The sequence below is a fragment of the Loxodonta africana genome, chromosome 15 (genome assembly GCF_030014295.1).
Source record: "Loxodonta africana isolate mLoxAfr1 chromosome 15, mLoxAfr1.hap2, whole genome shotgun sequence".
In the NCBI taxonomy this organism is placed as follows: Eukaryota; Metazoa; Chordata; class Mammalia; order Proboscidea; family Elephantidae; genus Loxodonta; species Loxodonta africana.
Window position 1 is genome coordinate 29,130,569 of NC_087356.1, and position 16,803 is coordinate 29,147,371.

A 16,803-nucleotide genomic window follows, 5' to 3' on the forward strand; every position below is an offset into this window, starting at 1 on the left:
TGGCTGTTGTCGTGGTGGTGGTTAGATGCTATCCAGTCAATTCCAACTCACAGCGACCTTCCAACTCACAGTGCCAAGTACTGCACCATTCTCACAATCATTGCTATGCATAAGCCCATTGTTGCAGCCACAGTGTCAATCCATCTCATTGAGGGTCTTCCTCTCTTTCGCTCACCCTCTACTTTACCAAGCATGATGTCCTTCTCCAGAGATTGGTCCCTCCTGATAACATGTCCAAAGTACATAAGACAAAGTCACCATTCTCACTTCTAAGGAGCATTCTGGCTGTACTTCTTCCAAGACAGATTTGTTCATTCTTCTGACAGTCTATGGTATAGTCAATGTTCTTTGCCCACACCATAATTCAGAGGGATCAATTCTTCTTGGGTCTTCCTTATTCATTGTCCAGCTTTCACATGCCTTTGAGGCAATTGAAAACATCATGGCTTGAGTCAGGTGCACCTTAGTCCTCAAAGGGACATCTTTGCTTTTTAACACTTTTTGTAGCAGATTTCCCCAGTGCAATGCATTGTTTGATTTATTGACCTCTGCTTCCATGGGCATTGATTGTGGATCCAAGTAAAGTGAAATCCTTGACAACTTTATTATTTTCTCCATTTATCATGATGTTGCTTGTTGATCCAGTTGTGAGGATTTTTGTTTGCTTTATGTTGAGGTGTAAGCCATATTGAAGGCTATAGTCTTTGATCTTCATCAGTAAGCCCTTCAAGTCCTTACTGAAGTGAGCAAGGTTGTGTCATTTGCATATACCAGGTTGTTAATGAGTCTTTGTCATTCTTCTTCTTTATTATGGCTCATTCTTCTTCATATAGTCCAGCTTCTTAGATTATTTGCTCAGCATAGAGATTGAATAAGCATAGCGAAAGGATACCTTGACACATACCTTTCCTGATTTTAAACCACACCGTATCCCCTTGTTCTGTTTGAACTACTGCCTCTTAATCTATGTACAGGTTCCTCATGAGCACAATTAAGTGTTCTGAAATTCCCATTCTTCACAAGTTTATCCATAATTTGTTATGATCCACACAGTCAAATGCCTTTGCATAGTCAATAAAACACAAGTACACAGCTTTCTAGTATTCTCTGCTTTTAGCCAAGATCCATCTTATATCAGCAAAGATATCCTGCATTTCACATTCTCTTCTGAATCTGGCTTGAATTTCTGGCAGTTATCTGTTGATGTACTGCTGCAACCGCTTTTGAATTATCTTCAGCAAAATTTTACTTGTGTGTGATATTAATGATATTGTTTGATAATTTCCTCATTCTGTTGGATCACCTTTCTTTGGAATGAGTACAAATACGCATCTCTTCCAGTTGGTTGGCCAAGTAGCTGTCTTCCAGATTTCTTGGCATAGATGAGGGAGCACCTCCAGTGCAGCGGCATCCTTTTGTTGAAGCATCTCAGTTGGTATTCTGTCAATTCCTGGAGGTTTACTTTTTGCAGCTTGGACCCGGTGGCGTTGCAGTTAAGTGCTATGGCTGCTAACCAAAAGGTTTGCAGTCTGAATCCACCAGGGGCTCCTTGGAAACTCCATGGGGCAGTTCTACTTTGTCGTGTAGGGTTGCTATGAGTCGGAATTGACTCGACGGCAATGGGTTTGGTTTTTTTTTTTTTTTTTTTGAGCACAACTTGGACTTCTCCCTTCAGTATCATCAGTGCTTGTGCTTGATCATATGCTACCTCCTGAAATGGATGAACGTTGACCAATTCTTTTTGGTACAGTGACTCTGTGTATTCCTTCCATCTTCTTTTGATGCTTCATGCATCGTTCAATTTTTGACTATAGAATCCTTCAGTATTGCAACTCGGGTCTTGAGTTTTCTCTTCAGTTCTTTCAGCTTGAGAAATACCAAGTGTCTTCTTCCCTTTTGGTTTTCTAACTCCAGGTCTTTGCATATTCCATTATAATATTTTATCTTCTCCAGCCACTCTTTGAAATCTTGTGTTCAACTCTTTTACTTCATCATTTCTTCCACTCACTTTAGCCACTCTACATTCAAGAGCAAGTTTCAGAGTCTCTTCTTACATCCATTATGGTCTTTTCCTCTTTTCTGTCTTTTTAATGACCTCTTGCTTTCTTCATGTATAATGTCCTTGATGTTATCCCACAACTTGTCTGGTCATCAGTTCAATGAGTCAAATCTACTCTTGAGATGGCTTCTAAATTCAGGTGAGATATACTCAAGGCTGTAGAGATTACAGCCTAGGAAACCCTCAGGGGAAGTTCTACTCTGTCACATGGGGTCTCTATGAGTCAGAATTCACTCGATGGCACGCAACAACAACAATTGGCAATCCTAGACAGTGTCATGGAGAAATTAATAAGATAAATATTATGGTATAAAAAAGGAAAAAATGAATGAACACTTTTTAACGTGTTTGGAAACCCTGGTGGCATAGTGGTGAAGAGCTACAGCTTCTAACCAAGAGGTCGGCAGTTGAAATCCACTAGGTGCTCCTTGGCAACCATATGGGGCCATTCTACTCTGTCATATAGGGTCACTATGAGTTGGCATTAACTCAATGGCAATGGGTTTGGTGTTTTTTGTTTGTTTTGTTTTAACATATGTTTTGAAAAAAAAGGGAAGAGAAGGAACTCTGTGGGTGTCTGGAGAAGAGTGTCTGGGACCAAGAGAGTGAGCAAGCAGAGAGCCAAGCAGAAGCACAGCTGGCACAGGAGGCAGTTCTTCTTTGTTCATATTTTGAGTGCCTTCCAACCTGAGGGGCTCATCTTCCAACACTATATAGGACAATGTTCTGTTGTAATACATAGGGTTTTCACAGCTAATTTTTGAAAGTAGATTACCAGCCATTCTTCCTAGTCTGTCTTAATCTGGAAGCTCCAGTGAAACCTGTCCACCACAAGTGACCCAGCTGGTATTTGAGATACGGGTGGCATAGTTCCAGCATCATAGCAATATGCAAGCCACCATAGTACAACAAACTGACAGATGAGTGGTGGAAATAGCTATTGCTAAATCCACCAGCAACGTATGGGTGCACCTGTTTTGCCATAGCCTCAATGTCTGTGTGAAATTCTGCCAATGTAATAAGTGAGAAATATTATCTCGGGATAATTTTGATTTCTTTTATTAAAAAGTGAAGTTGAGTATCTATTCATATGCTTAAGGGCTATTTCTATATCTTTTTTGGTGAACTGTCTCCTCAACTGTCAAACTGACAATTGTTCTAATGGATTTTTTTTTTTTTGTCTTTTTGCCCCTCAATTTTTGAGATTTCTTCAGATAATAGGCATATTAACTATGGCGTATTAACTATTTATCTGTGGTATATGTTGCAAATATTTTCTCCCAGTTTATCGTTTGCCTTTTTGACTTTTGTGTATTTTTGCCGTATTTTTATGTAGTCAAATTTATCTATTTATTCTTTTGCTGCATCTGGATTTTGTCTCATAATTAGAAAGCCTTTCACAACACTCATAAAATAATTCACCAATCTTTTCTTCTAGTACTTGTGTGGTTACGTTTTTAACATTTAGATCTCTGGTCTATTTGTAGATTTTTCTTGTGAATGATTCTCTAGTTGTTCCAACACCGTTAATTTAAAAATATCCATCTTTTCCCCCAATAATTTGAGATGCCACCTTATCATATACTAAGTTTCCATATTTCCGGTCTTTGTATTCTGTTCTTTTGGTCGGTCTATTCATGTGCCAGTACCTTATAGTGTTTTCATAGTATATTTTAACATCTAGTATAGGGTCACTATGAGTTGGAATTGACTCAACAGCAACAGTTTTTTCTTTTTCCTTTTCTTAAGTATGGCTACTGTGGAGTCCCTGGGTGGTAAAAATGGCTAACATGCTTGGCTTCTAACAGAAAGGTTGGAGGTTCTGGCACTCAGAAGAAAGGCCTGGCCATTCACTTCAGAAAAATCAGCCCCTGAAAACCCTATGGAGCATATTCCTACTCTGACACACATGGGGTCGCCATGAGTTGGAATTGATGGCAACTGATTTAGGGCTAATATTCCCTCATTCTTCTACTTTTTCAGGAGTTTCCAAGCTATTCTTGCATGCTGATTTTTCTATATGAAACTTTACAATGAACTTCTCTAGTGCCAAAGGGGAAAAAACACTTATCGATATTTTTATTTGAATCACATCAAATTTGTAAATTAACTTAGGGAGAGCTGACATTTTTTATGCTGTTGAGTTATTAAAGCACAAGGTTACATTCTCCATTTGTTCAAGTCTGTTTCTGTGTCTTTCAGGATGTTTTAACGTTTTCCTCATATGGGATTTGCACATTTCTTGTTAAGTTACTCCTAAGGGTATTATTTTTTTATGTTGCATTATAAATGGAGTTTTTTGTTATATATTCCAACTGGTTATTGTTTACATACACGAAGACTATTGATTTTTGTATGTTAATTTTGTACAGTGCTACTTTACTGAATTCTTTTATTGTTTGAGTTAGCTTATAATAGTTTCTTTTGGGTTTTCCAAATACAGAGAAATTTACCTCTTCTTTTTCAGTTCTTAGCTCTAATTGTTTTTCATCTAATTGCATTGGCTAATAATTTTAATACAATGGTAAATAGTAGTGAAGATAAGGGGCATCCTTGCCTTATTCCTGATCCCCATTAAGTAGAATGCTGGCTTTAGAACTTACATGTACGGATATATTATCACTCTATACAAAATATCCATTGATTTATTTTATTTTGTCCTTTAGCAGGAATAGGTGTTGTATTTTGTCAAAGGGCTTTGCAGCATACATGGAAAAGATATGGTGAATTGTATTAATGGATTTCCAAATATGAACCATCTCTGGTTTTCTTGTTTTTGTTTTTGCCTAACTCACTTTGTTATGGTGATTTCCTTCCTTAAAGGGCTATTGGGTTAGGAATGTAATATTTCATGTAATTCTTAAGTGAAATTAATTTAAAGTTTTCAATTTTTTGCTAAACCCACCAAAACCAAACCTGCTGCTGTTGAGTCGATCCAACTCATAATGACCCTATAGGACAGAGTAGAACTGCTCCATAGAGTTTCCAAGGAGCACCTGGTAGTTTCAAACTACCAACCTTTTGGTTAGCAGGCATCACACTTAACCACTATGGCACCAGGGTTTCCAATTTTATGCTAGCTACATCCAATTTAGATACTAATTTTGTACTTTCTCTGGAAAACTGTATGTAGTATTGGGATTATCTATTATTTAAAGGCTTGACAGACTTCCTCTCTGTTATGGTATATTTATTTGATAAATTTCTCTATGATTTTATGGATATTGGTCTGTTAATGTTTTCTATCTCTACATGGATCAATGTTGGTAAATTGTATTTTCCTAGGAAATGGTTCTTTTTGTTTGTGTTTTCAAATTTATTTGCACAAAATTGTACAAACAATTATATATGTGTTTTTTAGCTTCTTCTGTTCCAAAAGTTATTTCCCCTTTGTCACTTATTTTGTACCTTTACGCTGTCTCCCCTTTTTTCTTATTCAGCTATTGGTTTGTTGATCTTGTTAAATTTTTCAAAGAACCAGCATTTTGATTTATTAATTATTTCTACTCTTTTTGTTTTCTACCTCATTAATTTATGCAGTGGTAAAGAGCTCAGCTGCTAACCAAAACCTCCGCAGTTTGAATCCACCAGCAGCTCCTTGGAAACCCTATGGGGCAGTTCTACTCATAGGGTCACTCTGAGTCAGAATAGATTTGACGGCAATAGGTTTTCATACTTTCTTTGGGTTAACTTTGTAGTTCTTTTTCTGGCTTTTTGAGGAAGTTAAAACTTTAAACAAATAAACCAAAGATTGATATAGCCTGTTAGCCATTTTTCAGTAAGAACAAAAGATTTTTACTTTTATTTAAGCTATGAGTCCTAGAAACAAAGTTCCATCTTTAAATTTTTACTGAAAAACCTCTTACCTGAATTATATTCTGCCGCTAGGAATCGACTCAACAGCAGCGGGTCGGGACTACGCACAACAGTAACTCTGGTGGCGTAGTGGTTAAGTGCTACGGCTGCTAACCAAAGGTCGGCAGTTCAAATACATCAGGTGCTCCTTGGAAACTCTATGGGGCAGTTCTATTCTGTCCTATAGGGTCGCTATGAGTCGGAATCGACTTGACGGCACTGGGTTTGTTTTTGGTGCACAAAAAACGTTAATGATATTAAATATACCTCGGGAACATGAGCATTTGCTTCATATGCAAATGGCCAGCATTAGGACCACAAGAGCAATCTATACCTGACAGCAGGAATACATTGTCTCTGCGCTATACTTTCCAACTTTAAAATTTTAGCTAAAGACTTAAATATATAATTTCAGATTTCTGCTTGTATTCCAGAAGTTAAGTTTCTGATAATGGTACTTCATTTCATGCTGGGCTTTGGCTTAACATCTATTTTGCCATATGGCCTGAATGTTTTTCGTCCACTTCTACCAGGAGAAGGACGAGGAGGCTGGGAGGGTACAGTCTGGCCATGAGAGAAGGGAACGAGGAGGCAGAGATGCCAGCAGGAAAGGCTCACTGGTGGCCCTGAGGTCCTGTTACAGAGGCACTTTGGAAACCCTGGTGGCGTAGCGGTTAAGTGCTACGGCTGCTAACCAAAAGGTCGGCAGTTCGAATCCGCCAGGCGCTCCTTGGAAACTATGGGGCAGCTCTACTCTGTCCTCTAGGGTCGCTATGAGTCGGAATCGACTCAAAGGCAGTGGGGTGGGGTGGGGGCCTGGGACCGTCAGAGGCCACCTGCCTTCTCTGATGCGCGGGCCACTTAGACCTCCGGGTTCTTCCCCAGAGTGCTGCATCCCCGGGATGGGAACTCCGTCCTCGGGGCCGGGCGGAGGCCTCCGCGGCGGCAGGGGGCGCTCTCGCGGCGGCGGCTCCGCTCGTGCTGCGCGTGCGTCCCCTCCCGCCGTACTCTAGTCCCGCGGAGAACGCGCTAGAGGGAAGGCTCCACACCTCGGGCAAGTTCCGTGTCCTTCCAAACTGAGGGGGCGTGAGGTGCGGGGCGGGCGGGCGCAGCTGCGGGCTCCTGGGTCCTCTTTGCTGAGGAGCGACGGGGAGCAGGCCCGGGGAGAGCGGCGGCGAGCGGGGCCGCAGGAGGCGGAGGGTCGCCGGGGAGGGAGCCACGCCGAGAGCCCCTTCCTTCCCGCCCCTGCACCCGGAGTTGGGGCGCCGAGCTCTGGGATCACTTCGACAGTTGAGAAAAACACACACGTGGGTAATTGCTGTTCTTGAGAAATACATCAGACTTGTCAGGGAAAGGGCAGAAAGGGAACTCAGCTGTGCAACTCAGGAATCTCTTGAAGAAATAGCAACCTAAAAAGAACTCGAAGGTGAAGAAGCGTACAGCACAAGTATACATCGTGTAAAGCTTTCCTTTCCACCCTGGTTGCTGGGCAGCAAGAAGTTATTTTCGAGAACATGAACTCATAGATTGCTGTGGAGTTAGCAGTCAATGAAGTAGATGTTGAAAAGACACAAGCTCAAACACATCACCAAATGGCAGAGAACAGCAAATACTATTCATCAATTCTTCAAGAACTTCGACCATGAACAGCATGAATATAACCATACTGACATTTACAACATTTTCCAGAAAGCACAAGAGAAGCAGGAAAGAATAGTGAAAATTGAGAATCAGTGAAGACATAGGCAGAGGCTGACCAACAGATGATAGCAATCAATAGGAAATGCTTGGATCAACTAGTAGAAGCAGCCGAATCAATGATCAGAAAAATGTCACAGCTGGTAATAGGAAGTTAATGTCAGGGTTTGAGCCTCCTGGAGACATCTGAGAGTTATACTCAGCCAATGAAGTATACTTTGTCAAATAATGATCTTTCAAATTATAGAGAAGACAAACGACAGCCCAGATTTGGTGGTAAATTGAAAGCTACGGCCACTCTTAAGTCTCCCAAGCAGTCAAAGGAACCCCTCCCTCATTGCTTCAATGAGTCTATGACCTCCGAACCCCAGATCCATTGTTTCAGGAGCCTAAAACATGGGGGTGTAACATAAGAGGATTTCAGCAATCTGCTACCTCAAAAGTGAAGGAAAAAGCTACAATAGAAAGCTTAGGAATTAAGTCCAAATGGAGATGGATCAAAGAGATGGCATAACAAAAACGAAAGATGTCTACCTAAAGAATTCTCAGATGGGAGACCTAGCTAATTTGGATAACAAATTAACAAAAGTCAACCAAAATATAGAACAATTGCAACTAGAGGCCCAGAAATTTGCCTAGCTGAGAGTTGAAGGCAGGCTCCCAGAAGGATGAAAACGGGCCCAACAACAGAGTGGAATGTACAACACCCTAAACCCCAACTCACTACATACAAGCTGCAGGGAGCCCAGCTAGCAGTTACACAGAAGAGTAGTCAGGAGAGGAATGAAGGTTCTGGCCACTGATTTCAATAACAGATTTGATGACCAGGAGCCCCTCCCCACCACAGGGACTTGTAAAACTCTCTGCATGTTTCAAGGTCCGAATTAAGGACTCATTTCAGTAGCTGAAGCAGAAACTTTGTTATGGAGGACGACAAAGGTGATGGGTGAGTTTGCATTCAGAGAAATAAAGGTGAAGAGGGTTATGTCCTCATTTGAGACGTCAAAGTGTATATGGACAAAAATGCCAGAGGTGCTAAGACTTATATTTAATATCATTTTTAAGAACTTTAAAAAAAAATTGGAGTTGCTTCTCCCCAGAACTCTGTTACAGGCAGTTTTTCGAAAGTGGATGAATGGATAGCACTGCAGTACATGTTTTCACAGCCACACAGTGGGCTTTGAAGCATAGTGCTTCTGAATTTTCCTTGGTTAGTCTTGACTATGATGGAGTTTCTCTTGCCGTGATGAAATTTTACATGGAAAATTGCCAACTGCTACTTTACAACTGTGTCATTTGAAATATGATGAACATTTGTTCTTTCAGGAATATCTATAAATAACAAAGTTGGATTCTGGTTTCTAACTATTATTTCAGAATCAAAAAGTATAGCATCATGAAGATGCAGAAAACTTCAGCTTTTTTATTTATATCTAGTACCCAGCATAAAAGGAACCCTGGTGGCGAAGTGGTTAAGCGCTCAGCTGCTAACCAAAAGGTTGAGACTTCGAAATCACCAGCTGATCCACGAAAGAAAGATGTGGCGATGTGCATCCATAAAGATTACAGCCTTGGAAACCCTATGGGGCAGTTCTACTCTGTCTATAGGACTCATAGGCTATGAGTCCTATAGTAGGTTTGGTTTGGGCCCAGCATGAACTAAAGCACATCAGAATGTTACATTGTATAACTTACTACTTAGTGACATTATTACATTAGTTATATAGTTACAAGTCCATGAAGATTATCCTATTAGGTCTATTTGATCCCATACAATTAAAATCTGGAAAAGTTTCGTCAATTGACCTGTTTATTTCTACATATGACACCAACTGATTCCTCCATCAAATTGACACAGTTGATCGGTTGTTTTAATGCTGTATAGACAAACTTACATAAAAGCAGGGTGTGTCTATTCTTCAATCCTCTTTCATGGTAATTTTCTCACACTTGGTTCTGTTCCTGCTGGAGGCTTTATGGCAGGTGAAGTTGTGTTCAGCTCACACCTCCCTCAGCTGGGCTGTAACTAGAATATGGCGTGGCAGTAACTACATCCACACATAGGCACGGATCTCAGCACACTTCTCAAAGGGCAGACTTTAAGGTCTAAAATTTGAGCTTACTGGAATTTTTTAAAAGTAATAAATGTAAAAGCTCCCTTTTAGAATATAATTGAATGGTAATATGATTTTATTAATATAAGGTTTTCTCACCATTTTTAAAGAAACCTGGCCACATAGCAATTTGCATTCTTAAATTGGCACTGAAACAGGAGGAGAGTGAAACTGATGACAGGCATAGATGAGCACCAAGTCCAGTGTTTTATGTGGCCGGTAACAATCTATGCAGGCACACAGAGACCCAGCTATAAATGGGTCAGAGTGAGGTGTCAGAGAGTGAGACTTAGGGAAATTGCTTCTTGCTCTACATTATGGGCTTATTTTATAAGCAAAAACCCACTTAAAGCTAATTTTAAAAGCAGCAGCGGCACATCAGGGGACCAGAAAGTGGCAGAAGGGACTCATGCTTGTTGCGCTGGTGGCTTGTGTTTCAAAATCCCATCATTACATTTCACAAGGGCTACCAAAATGAAAGCAGTAACTTTTACTTAATGACAGCCAGATTTACAATATATATGTTTTTAATTTCATAATTAAAATTTCTTTTGAGTTATGCCTTTACTAACATGATATTGATAAAGTCACTCCCCTTGACCCAGGCCACTTCAGAGGAATCGTTTCAGCTTTTTGTACGTAGCTCAGCAAGGAAATCAGCTGGCCCTTAGCTGACACCTTTCTTCGGCACTGCTACTAGAGTACCAGCGTGGGCATTTAACCAATGGAATAGGAAACTGAAGCTATTAAAATCTGCCCTTCCTATCTGATGATGGGGTCCTTTCAAGACTTACCTGAGAAAGCAAACTAAACCCTGAAAAATCCTAAAACAAGGCAAGTCAGCATTAGCCTTTAAAAAAAGCTTGCCTTGAAAGGCTTGGTGTTCTGTGAAAAAATTTCCCTTTTTTGTTGTTGCTGTTAGGTGCCCTCAAGTCGATTCAGAGTCACAGCAACTCCATGTGACGGAGTAGAACTGCCCCCATAGGGTTTACTAGGCTGTAATCTTTACGGAAGATCACCAGGCCGTTCTCCTGAAGAGCCACTGGGTGGGCTCAAACCGCTAACCTTTCCGTTAGCAGCCATGGGTGCTTAACCATTGCCCCACCCAAACCAAAGCCACTGCCGTCGAGTCGATTCCGACTCATAGCAACCCTATAGGACAGAGTAGAACTGCCCTGTGGAGTTTTCAAGGAGCACCTGGTGGATCTGAACTGCTGACCTCTTGGTTAACAGCCATAGCACTTAACCCCTACGCCACCAGGGTTTCCAGTAGAACTGGCAGCGGGGCTCCTTTTTTTCCGTTTAGAGTTGTGCCAGTTTGATTCATGAAGTAGCTCGGCTGGTTTGCATAGGGCAAGGGGGCTTGTGTACATATATGCAAGCTCCTGTTTTTCAGCCATGTGCTTCAGCACCAGAACACACGTATGTGATGGGGGCAAACCTCCTGAAGACATAGTTTCAATTCCTCTGGAAGAAGTAGTGAAACAATTCCCAAAGCATTAGGAATTTCTGTCTCCACCCAAATTACACTTTGTTTTCTTCCAGCAGTTCTCTGTTAAAATAAAAGAAGGAAAGCCTCAGCTTGTTTATAAAGTTTTCAACATTTTAGACGTATATTTTCAGGTTAATGGGAGTGGAAAAGCCTTTCCTCCCAACCTTGTTTATAAATCTGCCAAACCTCGCTCAAACGTTACCATCGTTAATCCCCCCTGTGTGGGCGAAGCTGCTGCTTCCTGACGCCCTTAACTCAAAGCAGTTGTTTTATTTTTGCAATGCCAGTACCCTTTTCTGGTGTGATGTCTAAGATGTGATTATTTAGTTATTGCCAAGATGTTTAGAATTGAGTAACTTTCGATTGGTCAACTGGATTGTGACTCTTCTTTTGTAGTTTTTTGTTTTTATTAAATTGCTTTCTGTCAAATATGCCCACAGTCCCCCCCCCGCCCCGCCCCGAATGTGTTTGTATATACTGTGCTGCCATTTGAAACTGAGTCAGGGAGTCCTGGGTGGCACAAACAGTTAAGCACTTGACTGGTAACCGAAAGATTGGCAATTCAAGCCCACACAAGAGGTGCCTTAGAAGACAGGCCTGGAGATCTGCTTCCAAAAGGTCACAACCTTGAAGACTCCATGAAGCACGGTTCTACTGTGCACACATCGACTCAATGGCAACTGGTAACTGTTACATCGTTATAACAAGGACATTCCCTCATTTATGAAAATATGAATCATGAGAAATAAATAAGAGCCTCTTAGGGGGGATGGGAGGATAGAGAGAGAGGGAAGCCGGCAAAATTGTCAAGAAAGGAGAGACTGAAAGGGCTGACTCAAGAGGGGGAGAGCAAGTGGGAGTAGGGAGTGAGATGTATGTAAACTTATATGTGACAAACTGATTGGATTTGTAAACGTTCACTTGAAGCTTAATAAAAGTTATTAAAAAAAAAAAAAAAGAGCCTCTTACCTAGAAGTTTCTGAAAAAGATAGTCACCAAAAACAAAGAAATTCTGAGAAACCAGCACAGCCAAGAGAAACCTAAGGAGATATCACAACTAAATCTAATGTGGTGTTGCGGAGGGGTCCCGAACAGGAAAAGACGTTAGGTAAAACTGAGAAAACCTGAGCAAGCTGAGCACTTTAATGAGTAATATGTATCAGTATTGATTCACTAATTGTAACAACTTTACCACTAATGTAAGAGTTGAATAATCAGGGGAACTGGGTGCAGTGTATATGGGAACGCTGTACTAGTGTCTCAATTTTTTGGTAAATCTAAAAACTGTTCTAAAAAATAAAGGCCATTATTAAAAAAAAAAAAAAAGCTAAAGGGATTACTTGAACTTTAGTTGTTTTAGATTTTTACTCCTTTATCTGTTTAATTGGTTATTCTTCTGCCTAATGATCTTTTTGTTTTGATAACCACAGAGGAGGCCCAGGTTGTTAATGCTGGTCGCTTCTTGGCTGACTGCCCCACAGTTGACTTCATTACAGACACTTGGGTTCTCAGTAGGTTTTGTTTGAATACAGCCAACGTGATGGTTTCTTTCTATTCTCATTCTAAAGAAAAAGAATCTATTTGGCATCTTTTAGTTGAACCCTCTTACCAGCATCTTTCATAAACATATTTTTCTCCAAAAAAATTAAAATACATAAGTGATCTTTTAAATTCACAGTGACAGGTATCTTACCAGGGCAGGTCTCAGCCTGTGTGTATGTGGTGGGGGGTAGGGGGGACCCTGACACAATGGGCCCTAAGGAGTTTTGGGTGCTTCATCTTAAGACTGTCTTTTACATGACTTACCTCACCTCTGTGTGGCCCTTCTCCTCGCCCCTCATTAATTGGCCTCTTGGGAAAGACCCAGCTGTGGATATTTTTAAATATCTCAGGTAGTTCTAATTTGCAGCGAGGGTTGCAAATTATCTTCTTTACATCATAGCATCTGTTTCCTCTTCACTCTGACCACATCTCTGAGTCCATTTTTTTAACTCCAGCTTCTCCTTACCCAGTCTTTTCCATGTTTTGCAAGTTTGCCCTGCGCTTACCACAGGCCATTAGGCAGTCTGTGGAGTGGCTGTCCTTGATCATCTACTCACCTTTCTCAGTTGGCATTCCCAAGAAAGGAAACCTGATCCATCGGCTCCTGACCACTGTCTGTCTGGGTGAAGCTCTATGACCCCGGGCTTCCTCATGGGTTGCTGGGCAGCCTGTCCATACACTGCTAGTTGGGTGGTCAGTCATGGTGAGAAGGGCACCACAGAGACCCTCAGAACACAGTGTGCTGGGAGTCCCTTCAGTGAGGGCTGTGGATGGGCAGGTTCCCTTAGATTGACTCGCCTACCTCAGGACACTTGGGGTTTTCTGCTAGAAAATTGTACATTATTTCTAAAAGGACACTTGGCTTTAAACATATATATATACATACACATATTGAAGGTCCTGGATGGTGCAAATGGTTTGCGCTCAGGTGGTAACTAAAAAGGCTGGTAATTCAAACCCAACCAGTGGCACAGTGGAAAAACAGACCTGGGAATCTGCTTCTGTAAAGATTAAAAAGAAAATCTTTTTTTTTTTTTTAATCTTAGAAAACCCTATGGAGCAGTTCTACTCTGCGGCACATGGAGTCTCCTAAGTCATGAATCAACAACAGAAACAAAATAAGCAACAATAAGAAATATCATCTTAATTCAGCATTTTCCCAAGTAGCATTTAATAAAAAAGCTAGGAGTTGGCTGTATCAGATCCAGTATAATATTCTGGCCACTAAGATTAAACAATTCCTTTTTTTTTAAATGAGTTTTTAAATATCCGTGATTCATCTCCCAACTTTCCTTTTTAATTCGGGGGAAGAACAACTGGGGGCAGAGTAAGAATAAAAAAGTAGCCAACTTTAAAAAAAAGCTTTGTTGCCAGATTTGGGAGCAGACATTTGGGAAGCGGTGGTGGTGTTAGATGCCATTGAGTCGATTCTGACTCAAACGGACCCAATAGGACAGAGTAGAACTGTCCCATACGGTTTCCTAGGCTGAAATCTTTATAGGAACAGGTGGCCAGGTCTTTTCTGCCAATGGTGGGTCAAACAACTGACCTCTTGGTTAGCAGCTGAGCACTTAAATACAGGGCCATCAGGGCTCATTCTACAAAGTAGTAGGACTGACAAATTTTACTGGGCCTGCTGGGTCCCCTGAGGTGGGGGATGAAGCAGAGGAAGGAGTCTCTGTTTCTATGTGGTGTCCGGAGATTCCCAAAAGGTATGGCTAGTTAAGCCACACTTACTTTTTCTTCCAGGCAGAAACATCTCTTATTTTGTTCCCAGCCCCTTCTTTGGCCAACTTTCTTTGGGTAACTCTTGGGTAACTTTCTTTGGGTAACTGCTCCCCCCTCCACTCCAAACCAGAGTCCAGCAGGAGTCTGACCTCTGCTAACTGGTCCAGGCTGACTCCAGATTCCAGATGGGCCGATCAGAGGCTGTCGCTGAATCCTTTGGACTGTAGCTTGGAAGGAAAGTCTGCCTTTCTTATGGCCTGGATCTTATGATATAAAAATTAAGAGCTACTGGCAGTACAGAGCCCTGGTGGCACAGTGGTTATGAGCTCAGCTGCTAACGAAAAGGTTGGCAATTCAAACCCACCAGCTGTTCCTTGGAAACCCTATGGGGCAGTTCTGTTCTGTCCTATAGGGTCACTGGGAGTTAAAATCGACTGAACACCAATGGGTGTTACTGGCAGCATGGTCACCACTCTATGGTACATGCCAGTCTAGAGTAAGAGATAATGAAGCTGATCTGCAGATAGGAACAAACAGGAGATGAGGGACACTGGTGTTCCTGACATTTAGCTGTCCCCCTGCCCTTTCTGCAGTCTGGCTCTTCAGCCCTTCCTTCAATATGTGAGATGCCGGAATATCCTTCCAGTGATGCACTACTGTGTTAGTTATGTATCATTGCATAAAAATTACCCCAAAATTCTATGGCTTAAAACAATGAACATTTATTATTTCACAGTTTCTATTGGTCAGGAATTGGGGAGCAGCGTAGCTAGGTGGTTCTGGCTCAGGTTGCTGTCAAGATGTCAGCTAGGGCTGCAGTCATCTGGAGCCCTGACTGTGGTGGAAAGGTCCATTTCCAAGATGGCTCTTGTCTTGGCAGGCCTCAGTTCCTTGCTGGCTGCTGGCAGGAGACCTGTCTCATCCCTTGGATCTCTCCACAGGCTGCTTGAGTGTTCTCACGACATGGTAGCTGGCTTTCCCCAGAGCGAGCAATCCAAGACTTCCAGCCAGGGGGGAAGCCGCAGTGCCTTTATGACCTAGTCTCTGAAGTTGCACTCCATCACTTCTACTTTATTTTGTTCTTTAGAAGCAAATGGTTAAGTTCAGCCTACTCAAAAGGAGGACAATTGGCTTCACACAAGTAGTCAATGTGTATCTCACTTTGAGGACTCTCTGTTCTCGCTGATCACCATCGTCTGGGACTCCAGTCTCAGGTATTTCCTAAAAGCCATCCTCTGGGATGTCTACCTCTTCCAGAGGTGGCTGGGGCTCTCCAGAGCAGTTCTCTGTTTTATCCCACCTTCTCAGATCTGACATAGGGAGTGACTCTATTACATGTAAAGGCAGTTTTGCTCTAGCAGGATGCAAAAAGTGAACACCTCCTATTCACCGTGTATACATAGGGAACATTTTAAAACTCAAATATGGCAGCACAGTACATGACCAGAACAGAATTTTTGAAACTTGTGCTGTCCCAAAAATCTGGGGCTGAAGGTTGTTCTACCTACATACACTCATTTCTTAGGAAGGTACCTTCAAAATCAATAGTGACCACTGACTTTTCTGGTGGTCAGTTCCGTGAAAGACAAAGGAGGAATCTGAGGAAAAAGGGGATGGCTAACTTTCAAATGCCCCTCAGCACTGGACTTGTCATCTCTCAGAAAGCTGTCAGTAGAGAGGTGGGGGCAGGAGGGCAGGAGCCACCCTGAGGGACTGGTGAACCAGGCATGGCTCTCGGTTGCAAGCAACAAACCCTAACCAGGCTGATTTGAGCAGAAATTAGTGAAAGGATATGGGGGTGATCATGGAATGTCTAGGGACACTGGCCCAAATCATGCTGTAGCTACTACCGTGGACTCCAAAGACAGCAGCTTACAACACCAACTCTGCTTCTACTACCACCAGAAAACTGGGTGTGGCCACCACAGCTGCCAGAATGAATGCTTCACTGCACCCGGTTCTCTGTGACACCTGCTCACAATTCAAAATCCAGGGCTGGTCCATCTGATTGGCTGAGTCTAGATCATGTGCCTGTGCCCCGGTTGCAAGGGAGGCTGGGAAAGCAGGCCTTCTCAGCTTCTAGAGTGGGAGGTGAGCCCTGCCTCCCACCAAGATGCAAAGGACAGGGATCCTCAAGCACAGGTGTAGGAGGGGAGAGGACCCAGATTCTGGCAGTCAAATACTCTGAGTCCGTCCCAGGGAGTAAGAACTTCAGGGTCCAAGATCATTTTTCTAAATAAGTTTGGAGGAGGAGGGAAAGAGAGTGGTAAACTAAGGAAACAGCAAAACTAAGAGACTCTTCCTCTTTTTCCTTT

The 16,803-nt window shown here is 42.0% G+C and overlaps 1 pseudogene; it reads left to right on the top strand.

Annotated features, from left to right (window-relative positions):
* The first annotated feature begins 6,423 nt into the window (after nucleotides 1-6,423).
* LOC100671291 (formin-binding protein 1-like) lies at nucleotides 6,424-12,181 on the top strand (annotated as a pseudogene).
* The last annotated feature ends 4,622 nt before the right edge of the window (nucleotides 12,182-16,803 follow it).